The 18646-nt window shown below is 40.8% G+C and overlaps 1 protein-coding gene across 5 annotated transcripts in view; it reads left to right on the forward strand.

Annotated features, from left to right (window-relative positions):
- The window catches only part of LOC134208885 (ribosomal protein S6 kinase alpha-5), a 73333-nt gene that overhangs the window by 21438 nt on the left and 33249 nt on the right, over positions 1-18646 (forward strand). The window lies entirely within an intron of this gene.

An 18646-nucleotide genomic window follows, 5' to 3' on the forward strand; every position in this document is an offset into this window, starting at 1 on the left:
GTGTACTTACTGAGCAGCATTGTCATATTCATATCATGCTTCTGGTGCGCTGCTTGACAGTTTTGATGTATGTGTAATATTCATATAATTTGACTGTTTGATAACAACAGTGCTGCAGGCTGCTCTCAATGACGAATAATAAAAAAAAGGAAAATCACATGAGACCGCATTCTTCGGTTTATGCAATCATTCATCACTTTTTTTCAATCGTGAAACCTCAAAACTGCACCCGGAGATATCCATCCTATGCTGCTGTTAGTGCTGTTCGCTCGCGGTAGCAACCAAAAAACCATTTCCGCGTGTAAATTCAAAATGAAAATAACTGTTATATTTATAAATGCCCCTTTCCCATTCGCGCATATCATCGTGGGGATTGGGCTGTTGTTGCGAGGTTCGATCAGCCGCTTCCACACGCGCATTGAATGTTTACCGCTTAGCGCTAGTTTGTATTGGTAATGGGTATTATGTTTTGGTTGCGCCATCGTGGCTTCCCCACTGCTGCTGACGCAGAAATCTTCCGATTAGTGATTGCTGCTTAATTTCCTTCAGGGGCTGCGACTGCTGGATGCTATGATTCGTTAATTATCGCGCCAGCGTCGATCAGATGCGGTCTAGTAAAAAAGTATCGTCTCAAGCGAAGATGAACTCGTTTTGGGAGAGCATTTGCGGGGAATGCGTAACAGTGGCTAGTCCAATGTGGATCATCCGGCACGCACAAGATCACTGCAGATAACTATCTAGGGTAAGGCGAGGCAAGATGGGTCAACTAAGATGAAATATCAAGTAAAAAAATCAAGTTTTTGAAAAATATCCATCAAAATTGTTTTCAACGGATATGTTAAGAAAATGAGAGACAAACTAGTATAATCATTAAAAGTCACCGTAATAATATTTGAATAACGAATTATTTATTTTGAGCTCTTGGGGCCCTCCTTAGCCGTGTGGTAAGACGCGCAGCTACAAAGCAAGACCATGCTGAAGGTGGATGGGTTCGATTCCCGGTGCCGGTCTAGGCAATTTTCGGATGGGAAATTGTCTCGACTTCCCTGGGCATAAAGTATCATCGTGCTAGCCTCATGATATACGAATGCAAAAATGGTAACCTGGCTTAGAAACCTCGCAGTTAATAACTGTGGAAGTGCTTAATGAACACTAAGCTGCGAGGCGGCTCTGTCCCAGTGTGGGGATGTAATGTCAATAAGAAGAAGAAGAAGCTCTTGAAGATTTTTTTTTCTGATTCATGGGGTAAGAATGTTCAAAACATTGGGCAAATTAGCTTACCTCCAAATTAGAGGTATGCATATATTTTGGTCGTTGGCGAGGACCTTTTTAGGCATCACGCCGTAAGCCAATCAACGGCGTGAATCAACGTGGTGATTTTTTTATTACTTTCGTTGAAGATTTTTGTCTGGATTCTATCGTAATTTTTTGAGTTATTTGCTGAACGAGTATTATGGCCAAAAATGTCGATTCGATCGGCTGAATGACATTTTCGACCAAATAACCTTTCTGCCAAATGACCTTTACTTATGGATCCTGTACACCTCCGGTGGTGCAAAGGGCCGACTTGAAAGATCTCCATCCTGAGCGATGCCCGGCTATCGCTTTAACCTGTTGCCAGGTTAGATTTCGGTCGACTTCTTTTATTTCTTTATTGAGGCTTCGCCGCCATGAGCCTCTGGGTCTGCCTCTGCTGCGATGTCCCGCTGGGTTCCAGTCTAATGCTAGCTTACAGATTTCGTTTCCGCCCCTACGTAGAGTGTGGCCGACCCAGCCCCACTTCCGATCCCGAATTTCTGTTGTTATCGGCCTCTGGTGACAACGACGATGGAGCTCGTTGTTTGAGATCCAGTTGTGAGGCCACCAGGCCCGAATTATATACCGCAGGCATCTGTTGATGAACACCTGCAGCCGTTGAGTGTTCTCCACTGATACACACCATGTTTCGCTAGCGTATAACAGCACAGATTTCACGTTAGAGTTGAAAATTCGTATTTTGGTGCGTTCACTTATCTGCCTGTTTTTCCAGATATTTCTTAAACTCGCAAAGGCAGCCCTTGCTTTCTTGATCCGTGCGCCTATGTCGATCTTGGTACCGCCGTCTGACGCCATTTTGGCTACCAAGATATTGGAAGCTTTCAACATTCTCCACTGGTTGCCCGGCTACTGTGAAACTGGAAGGAGTCATCGTGTTTACATCCAACGATTTGGTTTTGTTGACGTTGATGACTAAACCTGCCGAGGAGGAGCGATCGGCAAGGTCGTTGAGCTTACTCTGCATATCAGAGCGCCGTTGCGCGAGTAGTGCAACGTCATCCGCCAATTCGAAGTCGTTTAGGTGCTCCATGGTTATAAGCTGCCATAACAGCCCGCGGTTTGGTTCACGGTCAATCGCATCTACCAGAATCTCATCGATTACGATGAGGAACAGTAACGGTGATAGAATACATCCTTGCCTCACACCAGCTACGACCCGGATAGGGTCGGACAGGACCCCATTGTGCAGCACTCTACACGAAAAGGCCTCGTACTGTGCTGCGATGAGGCCGATGATTTTCTCAGGAACCCCCTTGCGTCTCAGGGCGCCCCACATATTCTCGTGATTGAGACGGTCGAAAGCTTTTTCGTAGTCAATGAATACCAAGTAAAGGGACTCTTGGAATTCGTTGACCTGCTCCAAAATGATGCGGAGCGTGACAATATGGTCCACACAGGATCTTCCGGCACGGAATCCGGCTTGCTGCCGCCGGAGAGTCACATCGATCTTCTCCTGAATCCGGGCTAGGATAATTTTGCACAGAACTTTGAGAACGGTACACAGCAACATAATGCCTCGCCAGTTATCGCATACAGTCAGGTCACTCTTTTTGGGCACCTTCACTAAGATACCTTGCATCCAGTCGACCGGGAAAGTTGCGGTGTCCCAGATATTACGAAATAAACGACGCAGTAGTTGAGCGGATGTCATGGGGTCAGCTTTGAGCATCTCGGCTGATATGCGGTCGACCCCTAGGGCTTTATTCGATTTCATGCTTTGGATGGCTGTTTGAATCTCTAGCAGTGATGGAGCTTCGGTATTGACACGTGTTATACGTCGGATCCTAGGCAGATCATGCCGAGGTGGTGATGGCCTGGTTGGCACTTGAAAAAGTTGTTCGAAGTGCTCGAACCAGCGTTTCAGCTGGTCAGTTGGGTCGGTTAATAACCGATCATTCGCGTCTTTCACAGGCATCGTTGCATTCATCTTCGCCCCGCTTAAGCGTCGTGAGATATCGTAGAGAAGGCGAATGTCCCCGGTTGAGGCGGCTCTCTCTCCTTCGTCGGCCAGAGAGTCTGACCACGCTCGCTTGTCCCGTCGACATGAGCGTTTTACTTCCTTCTCAAGAGCCGTGTATCGCTGACGGGCTAAGACTTTGGCTCCTCTGGTTTTCGATCGCTCTATCGCGGCTTTGGCTTCTCTTCGCTCCTCTATCTTCCTCCAGGTCTCATCGGTGATCCATTGTTTTCTCTGGGTGCGTAGTTCGCCCAGATTGTTCTCGCTGGTGGCGATGAAGGCATTCTTGATGGCGGTCCATTGGTCTTCCACGCTGCCACCTTCCGGAATATCTGCAGCACGCGTCTCCAGTTCTTCAACGAAGGACCGTTTCACCGTGGCATCTTCCAGTCGGCGTGTGTTGAATCGTCGTCCAACTCTTTCCTCCTGCCGACGAATCCGCGCAATGCGCAGGCGTATTTCGCCGATGAGGAGGTGATGATCAGACGCGATATCGGCACTACGTTTATTCCGTACATCAAGAAGGCTCCGTTTCCATTTTCGGCTGATGCAGATGTGGTCGATTTGATTTTCTGTAAAGCCGTCACGGGAGACCCACGTGATCTTGTGAACCGGTCGATGAGGGAAGAGCGATCCACCGATCACCATGTCGTTATTACCACAAAATTCTGCGAACAGCTCTCCGTTTTCGCTTATTTCTCCGAGACCATGGCGTCCCATAATGCGCTCATGGTTCGAGTTGTCGGATCCGAACGCATTGAAGTCGCCCAAACAGATCTTGATATCACCCTTCGGAATTCTATCTACGACGGCATTGAGTTGACTGTAGAAGTTCTCTTTGTCTTGCAGATCGGCAGCATCGGTTGGCGCATAACATTGGATTATAGTAAGGTTTCGGACCCGTGTTCTAAATCGGGCAATGATTATCCTTTCACTTATAGGTTCCCACTTCATAAGCGCAGAGTGTGCCTGAGCGCTTAGTAGGAAGCCAACTCCGCGATGCCGGGGAGCGTGTTCACCTCGTAAACCAGAGTATAGCAGAACTTGTCCCGACGGCGTTCTGTGTTCTCCAAAGTTTGGCCAACGGACTTCACTCAGTCCCAGGATCTCAAGCTTCATGCGGCGTGCCTCATTGGCAAGTTGCGCCAATTTACCCTGCTGGGCTAGGGTTAAAACGTTCCATGTTCCTATTCGTGTCCGTTGATTCGCGCTAAGAGTCGTCGCCGTAAAATCAGTCCGTATTCTTTCATTATCGGATTCTCGAACAAATTGATGTTTCGGGAACAGTAGGTTGTTGGCCCAAGGTTCCCTATCCACCGGGATGGGGCTGCCATCTTAGGTATAGCTTCCGGGGAATAGCATTTCATACTCAGCCGCTGGATGCCAGAACAGACGCTGTTGGAGCCGCACCTCCTTGGTGGACAGACGCTCGATCAGTCGGGTCAAATTTGTTTAAAGTCCCACCCAACACCAGGGCTAGGCTAGTGCGCTTTGAGCGGCACACGGTCGCTTTGATAGGGCCTGCTTGGGGACACATGCAGCATTTTATAGAAGTTCAACAGAGCCCACTGTCGAACCCCACCACATCCTAGGCAGACCTCACAGTACGCACCCTCTCACTCTAGCTGATGTCAGAAGGACAACAGTGCCCAGGCTGCACTACCAGCTAAGTACGCAACCCTTAGCTGGCGGTCAATTGTCATCGGAAGACCCGTGGAAGCGTGAGTATTGGAACTTGTGAGGACCAGAGCTATGTTAGGCGCCCCTTCCCGGATGTCAATTCACCATTTCGCAGCCCAACTGCCAAATGACCATTTCGGCAAAATGACCTTTCCGGCTATATGTCCATTTTCGACCAAATGACATATTCGGCTAAAGAATTTTCGGCCTTGCAGCTTTTTTTCTTTCAGATTTCCAGGCCTGTCTTAACCGGAAGGTGGCTGGGTTTGATTTCTGGTTGCCGGTTTTCGGGTTGGAAATTTTTTCGACTTCCCAGGGCATAACAAAATTATCATCGTGTTAGCCTCATGATATACAAATGCAAATATGGTAACTTGATTCCTCGCAGTTAATAACTGTTTGGTCGCATGTACATTCTTCCAAATGACATTTTTGCCAAATGACTGTTTCTGCCGAACGACCCCACATCCCTCCACCCCGTTATACTGGGCTGGGTAGACACCTTTGCGTAATGCGTTACGGTGTGAGATCTATCATGGTCACTTTGTAAGCTACAGGCAAGTCCTAACCCAACGAAAACCTTCCCCGAAATCCAACTCCGTGGTACTTATAAGGGTGTCGCTGAATCGGGAGCCTCTCATTAAGTAAGTACTACAAAAACTCTTCCTCCCCCCCCCCCAAGTTACGGTGAAGATGGGCATGGCCAGGAGTAGTAATCATCATGCTTTTGTGATTTATGTCCTAGATTTAAATCAAGGACCTTGATTTCTGATAGCAATCTGGATAGGGATTTCAAAAGAAAAACATGAGTATCAATAGTGTCCTATCTACGACGTACACCGTAACTAGGCTATGCTAATGGCCGTTTCTGCCGAATGACCATTTCGGCCACCAGATTTTCGGCCAGATGGGTTTCGGTTTTTATGGAAGCATCTTGAAATTGCAGCGGGATATTTTATGGAATTGTCAAGGAAATCATTTTCATGAAAAATACTTTCAGCTCAGAGTTTCAACGAGATGTTTTGGAGGGCGCCCAAGTTAATTGCTTATATTCCGGGTATTGAGCCACCCGGAGTGGTTATTAATTCGAATTGAAATAGCCGCGCTGCTGCCACCTAGTGGAGATGGACGTGTGCGTTAAATCACTGTATTTCGACATGGCGGAGATAGAAAGTATATTTTAAAATGATTTTAAAATGTTTTTATTAATGATATACTGAAAACTTTCAAATACGTAGGGTTCTAGTTTTTGAAAAATACATGTTTTTTTAATCAAAATAATTCAACTTTCGTGCCGGTAATCTAAAAGTAAATCAAATGTCTAACCCAAAAAATCAAACTATTTTCTGGCGGGCTACTGATGAAACCAAGTTCCCAACACCAGGCACGTAACCGCAATCTATTTTCAGAATTAACTCTCATGTATTATTTGTACAATGCCAACCTAGTATTTCGTTTATCTTTTGTATTTCTTCTATATATTAATGTATTGAATTGTTCATATTTTTATGTTTTTTTTTCTCTAAAAGTTCCTTCAAAGGATTATTTATCCACTGGAATCATTTTAGTTTGAAATTAAATTGAGTGTCACCTTCTACCGTCCTTGTTACTTTGCCAATATTTTTACTTTTTTTGAGTCCATTGCCAGGGGCTCGACTAAGCTCTTTGGTATGGGGATAGTTGGTGGACCATTAAAAAATTATAAAAAAGTAGAATGAGTACAAGGAAGATTCAGTCCAATTCTGTTTCTGTAAAACGTAAAAAAAATTAACCTTGAATAGGTGCATAAAAAATAACAAACTGTTACCTGTTGGTTCGTCACTAATTACATTCGAGCTTCAAGGGGGTATGTATGTTCACATAAGCTTGGGCACGTGGCTAGGGCTAGCTCAATGAACATAGCTGCACGTATGTGTAAAGTGTATATGCAATTACTGGAATCATTCCCCGTCGTCCCGCCTAGACGCACAGGTAGGCGCTTCCATTCGTTGCAGTTTTCATTGTGCTCGAAGCGATAAACAACGAACGCGCCAACTTCGGCGCCAGTGGTTTTGTTTACAAACGCTCGAAGGTCGTTTCCACCGCACTTGTGCTGCATCACACTTTCTCTCTGCTACAGCACGGTACGGTGCACACATGCAAGGTGTGAACTACGGTTGTGGTCGACTGTTATGGAACCAAAACAAAACAATCATCGATTGGTCGGTCTGGCCGTGAACAGTTCCAACCAACTGTTTTTCTTTATCTCGAGAATGGATGACATCCTCCTTCTGAGCAAGCTACTAGTTCCTTAGTTATTCACTGCAAGGTTTCTAATTCAATGATGGTCACATGTTCTACACTATTTTTCGAAATTTGAGATAAATTTGCTAGGCAGACAGGCATTTAATCCCAGCGACCTTCCGCATGGTCTAGATCCGTAACCGAACGCCGCAATTACGTATACACGTTTGAAGTTTGTCCTTACTTAGCGATTGAAGCCTTCGAGTTGTTGAACACGTGTCATTCACTGCCACAAAAAAAGTTAAATTTCACATTGGATATTTATTTATGGTCTTTCAGAACATGTGTATATATCCGTGTATGACGAAGGTAACAACACCGAGAAGTGTGTATGATGTTTTACCTACCACAGCACGTTCTGTTTCAAACGGTTCACGCTTGTGCTCGTTCGGCTGGTAGTGGTGGCGACGCTAATAGCCAGAAGGCAACGGTAAGTGCTTCCCCGCTCTTATCAGTCGTGCCCAGCTGAATAAACTACCTTGAACTTGGTCGCGCCGGACGGACAGGGTTTTCTAGCTTAATCGCTTCGCCGTGGCGTACGTGCCTCATATGTACAATACTATAATCGCACGCCGCTTATGTTATTACTTTACAGGGCGATCGAATGTTTCTCCAAACATGAAATTGTCGAAGTGTTAGCGAGCATCGATGAACGAATGTGCGTATGTTCGTTGGTTGGTTCATATGTACTCCAAGGGACCTAAAAGAATTCAATTTGGGGGAATCCCTACTGTTGTGAGATGAACAAAACATGATTGATGTTGAAGATTTTGTGGTTTTATAGCTTTGGCAAAAATATGCTTTCCTGCAATAAATGATGATGCATGGTAATCAAATTGAACTGAAACGAGAGGCCATAGTTGTTGAGAACATTATTGTTGGTTATATTTCTGCCATTTAAAGTTTCGAAATTAAAACATGAACCAAATTATTTCAATTGAGTTGCAATTAAAAGTTAATAAAATAAAAATAAATTAATTATACTCATGGAATGGAGAAGGCTGTTAGCAACTCTGAGGGCCATTTTCATTTTCTCCACCTAAACTTACACGCTAAAAATGAACTACTCAAAATTGAGTCGAATCCGACTCATTTTCATTAAAAACGGAACAACTCAAAATGTGAGTAAGAGATACTACTTAATAAAATGATGATTTCGTGAAAGTTAAGCATAGCCTTCCATCATGATACGACAAATGGGAAACAAGTTTATCTATCTATCTGAGCGAATTTTACGGCAAACAGATTCCTAGTTCAAGTGAAATCATCATTTTCTTAGAGTAGTGTCTTTTACTCAAATTTTGAGTCGTCCCGTTTTTAATGAAAATGAGTAGGATTCGACTTAATTTTGAGTAGTTCATTTTTAGCTTCGAACGCTTAAACGGTGCTACCCAGGTTGAAGAAGGTGAAGAAGGTGAAGAAATTGGTCCAAATGACATATTTTTGATCACATCCGAAAAAAAATCATGCTAATTATTTAAAAATAAATTGACACATTATGCCCTTGTGCAGGGTATGCAGAAAACGCTGTCAATAGATAACGAACAACGATAAAAGAGAGGTAAAAACCTCTTCGAATCATAACAAGCCATGAAAACAAAACTATCGCACTTGTATATACAAGTTGGAAAAAAAAACTGATTCAAATAGGCGGCCCCCACCGCCACCGATGGAGTTTGATAAAACGTTTTGCTCTCGCTCATTTTATGTTGGGGACATTTTTTTTTTCACACAGCTGTGTAAAACAAGTTTGAAAATGCATCATCAGAACCGGTGCCCCCCGCAATTGGCGCTTATTTAAAGAAGTTTATCATGGGATGTATCCCCCCCAAATCAATTCATTATTCAGTCTTCACGAAAACATGAACCGCGTTTAAACAAGTGCAGTTTTCCCGTGTGCAAGTTCGCACTCAAACATGCATACTAGATCCAAACCGAGTTCATCATAAACCGAACCAAAATCGCACCCGGTTTGAACACGAGTGTGCGCCCAAGTTCAAACACACGGGTTTGAACATGAAAGTTTAAACATCAGTTTACACACAGCATGCGCTGTGCATCTGTTCATATTGGGCAAGTGGTTTCTCTTCTTGAGTAGCGGTGATGGCCTAGTGGTAACTCGTTTGGCGTTCACTCAGGGCACTAGTGTTTGAATCCTTGTCTTTGGATTTTTTTAGGAATGGCACATGAATAGTTTTAGTTTTATAAATGCCACTTTTCAGCCCTTGTCAGGTGGTTTGCGCTTGGTCCGATATCTCAATATCACAACAATTTGTTTATTTTGCATACAATCTTCAGATATTATTTTTAATGTTCATAACAACTGAATATTATGTGCATCTTCCCGGTAAGACAACCGGCAGCCTCCAATGCAATGATTATTCAAAGTGTCCTTGCGTTTATGGTCTAAACTAGGTAAAATACATAAGTCTCTGTTCGTCTGTCTAAAATGTAGCCCCTAATTATTTTATATCCGTTACATATGCAAGTATGTATTTTGTTTTGTTAGATACGATGGGATTTGCATATCGTGAATAAAATATAGATGTTGATTCCAAAAAGTTCTGAGACACACTTTTAGTGGGGGAGGGAGTTTGTTAACCAAAAATTCAAATTGATAGAAATTTAAAAAGATAGTAGGGGATCTGTTCATGATGTATTCTAATTGCTATGTATAAATAATACGCCGATGACATTATGCAATACAAAGAAAATTCACAAACGATGGAGCTAATAAAAGATAAAATCTCCAATTATGACAATCTAGAAAATTAGGAAACTGGAATTTAAGCCCCGTCGATCATAAGGTTCTTCAAAAAGGTCGAAAACCCTCTCTCCCTGGAATAAAGAAATCTCTATGCAACCCAGAATTTCGCTTCAGATTCTCGGTATATTTATCAAGTACCATCGCAAAGTAAGTAGGATGAATTATCCCCATATAAACGTGTCAGAAAAATCTTATCCCAAAATTTTAGTAATATGAACTACTAATCAGTTTTTTGGTGGTTGCAGAATCCCGAAATCCTTAGAAGAATTGCTTTCAGAACCTCGAAAATGGAACAAAAAGCTCCGCTCAGAGCAGATTCGAACCTAAGACGCCCTGAATGAAAGGCCTGAATCTAGACCTCACCTCTATAAACGCTTTGTTATGCAAGTGCGAAAAATGTGCACAACATGTTTTAATTTTTCAATCATACCTTCATTGAAGTTTGGTTAAATTCTCTTATTCGAAATATGAATAACAAGGCTTGGAAACGTGAAGAATCAACAATAGTGTCCCTAGCAACCCGTTCATTTACCCAAGCGTAGCATTCTCGTGTGCAAGCGCACATGTTTGAACCCAAGTTCAAACTCGATGTTTGAACCAGGGCTGACAATAGTCATTCTCGTCGTATGAAGAAAGCGAAAAAAATTTAGTCTTCGTCATAACATTGCACGACGCAACACCTATTCGTTTTCTTCGCGCCGCATGCGTACCACGACGATAGTCGCGCAACCAAAAGTCATGACGATTTTCGTCGTCACATCTTCACACAATTGATTGCACGTCATTATAGACGGACTGGTTAAAAACATAGAAGCGTCTCAAATAAACAAATAGTAGGAAATTTGGTAACATAAATGTATCGATAACATTCATAACGCTTTCATACGTTGCTTCAAATTCATTATTACAAAGAATTAGTAAAAATCTTCGCATGGCAGCTGCCGCTTGAAGAATAACGGTATGAAGTCTTCGTTCTTCGATATCGTCAGGACGATTTGGTTACACGACGAAAGCTAACGTCGTGCGCGTCATTGACGATGTGTAGAGTAGCAATGAAGACAATGCAACTCGTCGCTACTGTGGCATTTCGTGCTATGACGATGACGATTGTCAGCCCTTTGAACATTGTACATTGCGCCTGGGTGTATCGGAGTTCAGGCTCGTGTTCAGATTGCTATGTGCAAGTTCGAACATAGCAAGCAATGTTTGATTGGGTGCACAAACCTAGGTGAACATCGCACACATGTTGCACCTTGAAGACTGATTATTGTAACAGCTACCGAAAAACGTCTCTTACGGTATGTTTCCAATCGAGAGTGTATACGGACATGATAAGTGAGAGATTTTCTCATTATTTTTTGGATTCAAACCCTGCTCAATTTTACTCACTAACTAACGAGTAGCGATTCTCACTATCAACAAACCGTACCAAACACATCTCGACTCAGTAATCAAGGATATTTTTTATCAAATGAGTGCTCAAATAGACATGTATATTGTTTTGCTTTCTTTTTACGAGTAAAGTATCACAAGACAGTCAAAAACCGCTTGGTGTGGTTCATCAGAACCCGGACCATATCTCCCCTTGCCTTAAACCGGTCAAATTCTTGGATTGAAAAAGAAATTATAACCTCTCTTGCCTCCTGCAGGGCAAATTCAACCCTCAAAGAAGGGATAATTTCTCCTCTTGCCCTTAACAGTGCAAACGCATAAATTTAAAAAATTGACCTGTCTTGCCTTCTGCCGGACAAATGCATCCTATGAAAAAAGGGATCATATCTCCCCTTGCCCTAAACCGAGCAAATACATCCATCGAAAAAAGGAATCATATATTCCCTTTCCTTAAACCGAGCAAATGCCTGGATTGATTGAAGAAACCGTATCTTTTGCTTTCTGCCGTGGAGATGCATTGCTTGAAAGAAAGAATCTCATCTTCCCTTGCCTTAAACCAAGAAAATGCATCAATTGAAGAAAGTAATCGAAGGGATGAACTACAATGCTAGTTAAAATAAAATATGAAGTCATTCTCGGGAAAATGTGCCGGGAAAAAGCATCCTTAGCACAGGACGAAATATGTTTGAAAAATATGTCTCTAACTCCTGAAGAATTTATTTCATTGAATTTTATTGTCTTTTTCGTTTTAAAAAATGTTTCCATTTTTTGTAGCATCTTAAAGGCAATCTTGTTTCTGACCCAGAGACAAAAAGATTGTTGATTACACAACTGTTATGTCACATAAACTTTCTGCTAAATGACCGACCCAGAACTAGTTATATCTGTAAGCTGCAATACTTTAGCTGGCTATACAAATGGTAGAAAGCCCGATTCGCCATCGCAAAACGCCTTTTAACTCCGCGGTCAACATTATTATTACATGTGATATATTAACTCGTCTTTAACCCCAAAATGCATACCATCCATTTCCACCTCAGAACCATAACTATTTGGACTGGCCACTGAACCCGGAAAAGCGGGAAATTGAAGTCACCGGGAAATTGAAGTCGGGAAAACTGGAATTTAGGACAAGTATTGGGAAAAAATAAATTTTCGTCAAGTTCCATTCAATATTCTTCAAAGTTTTTAATGAAGCTGATAAAAAAAGGATTTACTCTTCAATGTTTATTACTGAGTCGCATTTAAAATAAAAAGGTTTGAAGTACATGTGAGGTACAAAAATTAAGTAAATCTTGTGTAAAGTTTGTGTTGTAACTAGATAAGATCATTTTGATACACTGCCGTTCTACGCATAATTGTCCCATGTTACCTTTAATGAAAAAATTCAAACTCGAGTCAATTTGTCCCACCAATTTAAGAATCGATTCGATCTTCAAATTTAACAAAATATTTTTGGGATGTTATGAGCGTAGGCAACACTTTTCCAGGACATAAAACGAATTCCTACTAATTTAAACGGTTTTCAGCCTCTATTATCATCAGACAACAACTTCATTTTTTCAGTGGGACAAATTGACTCGAGTTTGAGATTTTTCATCAAGGGTAACATGGGACAATTATGCGTAGAAGGGCAGTACAGTGTTCAACCGATTTTTTCACTCCCCGTTTTTGTTTACCCCCGATTTTAGCATGTTTACGACAAGATTTTATCACGTCCCGATTTTGTCACACCCAAAAATTTTGAAAATTTTAGTCGTTATTTTTATTTTCGTAAATATTACCGCAATCAACAACGATTTTGATAAAACAACTTTTACCGCCATAATAAACCATAAATGACTTCATAGTACCTGTGAAGGATTTTGTAAACATTTTCAACAAAAAATAACGGATATCGTTTACGCATTCTGCCTTTCCAAGGCATAAACTGATTAGTATTTGAGAAGTGAATTCAAAAATCGAATTTTTTTTTCGGTTTTGTCACATTTTAATTTACCATATTTTATCACCCCAAAATTCACCAGGGGGGTGATAAAATCGGTATATTACAGTATTACTTTCGTGTGACATATATCATACATATGGTGTTATGAGGCAGCCATAGAATCTAATATTGAAATAGTAATTTCTTTGAATTAATGTATTAAACTTCAAGTTATTTTTCTAATTTATAGTCTAATTTTGATAGAGTTTACGATCAGAAAGGCATGAAGGCCTTTACTACTGCATTGGTATCTACACCAATGAGGTCGACGTCATCCGCAAAACCAAGGAGTATGCATAAAAATTCCCCAGCTCCCCTGAAAAATTCCTCAAAATTATGTAACATGCGCACAGTAAGTACACAAAACACCTGCACTCGAATGGTATTCAATGCATTCGAAAAATGTTAACACTCGCTTGCACTGTCGTCCACAAATACAACCACCGGTCAAACTCGTCGCTTGAAACCGTCTGGCTGACGACTGGGGTTAGGCTTATTGTCGTGCAACCGCCCTCGCAACGGTTCCCCACCGAATGGGCCGACCGGTGAAATTCACCGGATGTATGGTTGGAAAACTTTCACTTTCAGTCGGTTTTGCTTCTCACGGCACGCCGACCGTCGTCGCAACAGTTTCAAATGAAGTGCATCTTTATTTCCTTGTGTTCCCTTCTCTCTAAGATAAATTATTCACATAAATTGCTTCCCATTTAATATCAATGATTGTTTTCGATTATCGGTATACGGGTGCAATGCTAACCGCAAACGCGGAAAATCTTGACAAATACATGCTGTGTGCGCGCATATGTTTCATGTGATGTGATGAATATTTCCATGGTGCCACTTAGGCTCAAATAAGCTAATAACCAACATATGTGCTATTAACCGCAATCATGATTCGTGGTTTCAAGTTTTTTTTATTTCGCTGGCTTAAAATTAATTTGAATCTTATTTCTTATTGTTACGATCGTTTACCAAGAAATGATTAGATTATATGGAAATCGATAACCGTTTCCCCTTAAAATTGAACACACGAGTTTTCAGTTCATCATATGATATGGTGCTGCTAGAAAAAAGGCATGCTCAAGGCAACGGTTTTTTCCTAGTGTTGGTGGTTTTCCCGCGAGTTGAAACTTCAGTGGACACTAAAACAGACGTGAATCTGTCTATGATATCGGTAGCAACTGAGAGCAAAGACAAGTGGCTGGCGTATCAATAACAACAGCAACGGAACGTCGGACGGAATGCACTTGCTTACAGTGCTGACCACAAAAAAAAATACACGATTGAAAAATTCAATTTTTTTTCGATGGATGGTTGTAATATTTGAATTTGAATTCCAATGCCAATAGGGTCTCATACACTAATAACGTAAGGCTTTAGAAAGAAGGACTAGTTATCATTTTCTTACGATCTATACGGGAAATGAGGGGTCTCGTAGTGCTGTCAATGTTATTCGATATACTTTTCTTTGGGTGGTAAAATGACAATGGTGTCTAACTAATGTTCAGAAGATCTAGGGTGCAATCCTTGATCAGTTGTATTTCATATTTTTCTATACACATTATCACTATACATGTCTTAAAGCTTAAAAATAGTCCTAAATCATAAACATTACATAAGATTTTTTTTTCCGTTAAGGAAGTTCAGTACCACGCAACTAAAGCTTGAACTAACTTATCAACATAGTCGTACCTTAGTTGTGATAATTATAAACCTCAACTATTCTCTGGTTACTGAAGAATTCCTTCTTTCTCGCTCTCTGTCTCTAATAGATTACTTACTTTTGAGAACGGCAAATGGGCATACGAGGCGTCCAATACATTCATTACCATACGATGCAGCGCGTGCACAAACGATGCATGTCTAACAAACCAGAATAAAGTCGTTCGTGCTCATTTCGGATTTGTGGAATTGGGATAAGCAATACCCCTTCATTGCGAAACAGTGTGGCGATGGCGTTTATGGAGGGGAATTCCATAAATTGACTTCGTATTATTTTCTGCAGTCAATGTCGAAATTGGTTAGTCACGAATATATTTTTCTGCGCTGGCCCCCAACGATGGGCGAACAGTTTTCGTTTCTTCATTGTGATGAATCATTTCCGCTTCAAAGCAAATCTAGCCTCTCTTATAGGTTTCAATAACGGATAAAAATCGTAAATCCGGATAAGCTGAAATTTAGACTTTGGACATCATATGTTGTAGGTGATACTAAGGAGACTTGACACCCTTGTCTGTTTTCTAACACATCTTGTTTAAAAGTACTAAATTGAAGCCGATTCGTCACAGATACTCTGGGAAACATATAAAATATGTTTGCAAGTACTCGAATTTCTGGATGTTGTTGTAAACATTTGCCCTAAAACGATTTGACATGTTGACATGTTAGAAAACTTATTTGAAGATATTTGGGAGAAATTAATTACTCTACAAGAACATGTATGGAAAAAGTAAGAAGGTGCTATTGATTCTTTAAAAAAAACTTCTGTGCATATTGCTCTACTGTCCAGGTGTGCGTAATAATTGATTTAAGTTGTTGTTGAATTTCGCAGTGCATTTTTAACGGTTTCCCGCAAAATGAATGAAATAACAATAATAAAGTCTCGATATAACACGGTGGACAAGTATATCTATCTTCTCCTACAGTTTCTCTATAATCTGAATTCGCATTCGTACAGAATACGCAACACTCGCCACAACACTGCTGAAAAACTTTCTCCGAAAAAAAAAGCGAAACAGTTTCGCCGACACTGCGTAATCGTGCAAAAATCACACAAGAGACGAAACTACTTTTACTTTCATTTCGGCGCAACTTCATCTTTGCGTGGAGGTGTGTTCATGAAGTAGGTATTGCTTTTTTGATCTCGAAGTTTTTTCGACGACCGAATGTGGAACAATAAGTGCGTCTTCGGCATTTATATCGTAGCATTTATATAGTTACTCAATGATAAATCATTTTGTGACAATAAATTAAATTTTATAATTGAATGTTTTTGGTCTATCAAGGGAATTTGAATGTAATTGTACTTTATTGATTTAACGTAAAATTTTCAGTCACAAACATATTAATAATGCCTAGGAAAGAATAATAATAGATTATTTTATTATAAATCATGAAATGTAGGAGATGCAAAAACCGCGCTCAATTTACTATGAAAGATAATAAAAGAGAGACACAATTATCTTACAATCATGTGTCTGCTGTTCCACATGACTTTGAAAAATGTAATATTTACAAAAAGCAGAACCCGGCTTGACACAAAGCTTTGGAAAAGAAGGAAGAAGCTAACTTTAAAGTTTCAAACATAAGTTTAGTGAATCAGGCTGACCATCAACGGCGAAAGCAAAATACATTATTAGAAGTTGTTCAAGCCACCCTGAAGAAGATGTAAGCCACCCTGTCATCTGATTTATAATAGATGGTAACGAAATTAATAAGATTGATTTTAGGCTCGCTGATGTAAAAACTCGTTTGACGGGAGAATAAATGGAAGACCAACAAGCCACGAACCCTTCGTAACATCCGATGTTCAATTAACTTGGGCGTAAGAAGTGAGAACTGTAAAAAAAGATGTGAGAATAGAAAAATGTAAAATTGACCCTAATTCCTTTCTACTTTCTTCTTCCTTTTTCTTTTCATTTTTCTTTCTTGCCTCTTCTATATTATTTAATGCTTCTTCGTTCTTTATTCTTCCTTTCGCCTTCTTCCTTCTTCGTTATTCATATCTTCCTTCTTCCTTTTTCCATCTTCTTTGTGACTAATATCTCACTGCTCACTTCTCAGCATCTCGCTTCTCACCTCTTGATTTTGTTTTTCTCACTACTCCTATTTTTTACTTCTCACTTCTCATATCTCACTTCCCCCTTCTCATTTCTCACTTCCTGCTACTCACTTCTCACCTGTTATCGCACACATCTCACTACTCAGTACTCACTTCCATTGCTCAGTACTCATTCCTCACTACTATGTATTGGTTTTGACCATCTCATTTATCACTTCTTAGTTTTAACTTTTCATTATTCACTTCCATGAGAACCATCGTATGTTTTCTTTTATTCTTTTTCGTTACGAATAGTGAATTCACCTTCGTCAAAAATGGATATCCTAGCGTGTGTAACAAAAAACGAGTTGATTTTAAACGCTTTTTGGATTGAAATCATTTTTCGGCAAATGAGTGAAACGATGCGTTTCAGCATAAAAAAACTCAGGCGTGATGCATTGCCTCAAATTCGCAAACGAGTTTACTCGCGCGGGAGGGTCCGATGATTGAGATTTGTGAATGATTTAACCAACATCGGTTGTTTGCCGTCGTGTGTATAGTCTAACTTGAATAAACTATTCAAGTTAGACTAAATATACGACGACAAACAACAAAATTCGAACGTTCAGGGTCCCCAGGTCCGATTCCACCGCGTGCAGCCAGCGTGTTCGTGGCCTTCCACGAAGTCACCGGCTCTTATCTGGTGAGGTTGAATATTGTTTTCTTTTCGCTATTCTTTCTTCCGACATTCGCACTAAGTGACCAGTCCACTGAAGTCTGCCGTATTTTATACGATTCACAATATTGTTTGCCTTTCTCGTACAACAAAGTTGTACCAGAAGGCTATAATTTCACTCCAAAAGTGTGTATGTGTGTAGCCCATATTTTGTTAAACGCGTTTCATATAGAAGGACTTGGCAGATTCGAGTGCAACTGGTTTCATTCGACGGAGCAAATTTCCTAGTTGTACACTTTTGTTTTTTAATCTACAAAAACACTGTTTGCATTCACACATTGAATCATTAATTATTTTAGCCGTGGCGCAACCCATTACCCTCATAATTGAGTTATTTTTAAGCAGCGTACTAGAATTTCTCCAAGTCTTTTAACCGCCAAAATGTAGGTAATAAGCACTGGATTTACAACATTAATTCGAATTCAACATAATAAATCGAAAAGGCATCATCCCACTGGTGGATAAATTTGAGTTTTTCTGTGTATACTTGATACAGCTCTTGATTCATGCGTCTGCGCCATACACAATTTTCTAGTTTCCCTCCGAGTATTGTACGCAGCACTTTTCGCTCGAAAACCCCGAAAGCTCTCCGGTCCGCCTCTTTTACCGTCCATGCTTCTAGTCCATAAAGGGTCACTAGTAGAATCAAAGTTTTTTTTATTTAGCAATTTTCGTTTCCGTCTGCATGTTGCGGGACTTAAACTAGTTACGTAATCTGTAGAAGGCCCTATTCGCAGCAGCGATATGTCTTTTCACTTCACGGGAAA

This window comes from Armigeres subalbatus, chromosome 2 (genome assembly GCF_024139115.2).
Source record: "Armigeres subalbatus isolate Guangzhou_Male chromosome 2, GZ_Asu_2, whole genome shotgun sequence".
NCBI lineage: Eukaryota > Metazoa > Arthropoda > Insecta > Diptera > Culicidae > Armigeres > Armigeres subalbatus.